Source organism: Cetorhinus maximus, unplaced genomic scaffold (genome assembly GCF_964194155.1).
Source record: "Cetorhinus maximus unplaced genomic scaffold, sCetMax3.hap1.1 HAP1_SCAFFOLD_2106, whole genome shotgun sequence".
In the NCBI taxonomy this organism is placed as follows: Eukaryota; Metazoa; Chordata; class Chondrichthyes; order Lamniformes; family Cetorhinidae; genus Cetorhinus; species Cetorhinus maximus.
This window is the reverse complement of record NW_027598045.1, coordinates 14024-14720: the sequence shown is the minus strand read 5'-3', so window position 1 is coordinate 14720 and position 697 is coordinate 14024. Positions and strand designations below refer to the sequence as shown.

The 697-nt window shown below is 50.5% G+C and overlaps 1 pseudogene; it reads right to left on the bottom strand.

The window, feature by feature from the left end:
• Positions 1-246: 246 nt before the first annotated feature.
• On the bottom strand, positions 247-388 carry LOC144676990 (U2 spliceosomal RNA; annotated as a pseudogene).
• Positions 389-697: the final 309 nt, after the last annotated feature.

The following is a 697-nucleotide window of genomic DNA, read 5'->3' as shown; positions in this document are numbered from 1 at the left end:
AGGATCTTCATCTCCGGCACGTCTCTCTTCTCCTCGAACACCCTCAGGAGCTGGACACAGTCTGACATTCGCTGGAACGTCACGTCGAAAAATCCAGCGCTGGGAAAGTCCTGCAGGGTGTAGATCTCCGCAGCTTCAAAACCACACGCCTTCAACAGGATCCACCTGGGAAGAAGGCCCGATCCATAGGTGATCCTCCTTCGCTGTCCTTCACCGTGACTCGGACGGTGTTAGATACCCCATGGTATGGGGTTCGATTGGTTATAACCTTTGCTTCCCGACCTTGCCTTGGCAGAACCATGCTCATGGACTCTCCCCTGGAAGGTAAGTATTAAACTGATAAGAACAGATACCACACTTGATCTTAGCCAAAAGGCCGAAAAGCATATCTCTCTCTCTCCGTCTCTCTCTCTCCCTCTCCGTCTCACTTCTCTCTCTCTCTCTCTCCGTCTCTGTCTGTCTCTCTGTCTCTCTCTTCCTCTCTCTCTCTCTCTCTGTCTCTCGCTCTGTTTGCCCCTATCTCTCTTTCTGTCTGTCTCTCTCTTTTTCTGTATCTGTCTCTCCCTCTCTCTGTCTCTCTCTCTTGGGCTCTCTCTTTCTCATCTCTCTCTCTCTCTCTCCCTGTCTGTCTGACTCTCACTAAATATCTGTCTCTCTCTCATCTCTCTCTTTCTCTCTGTCTCTCTCTCTCTCTCTC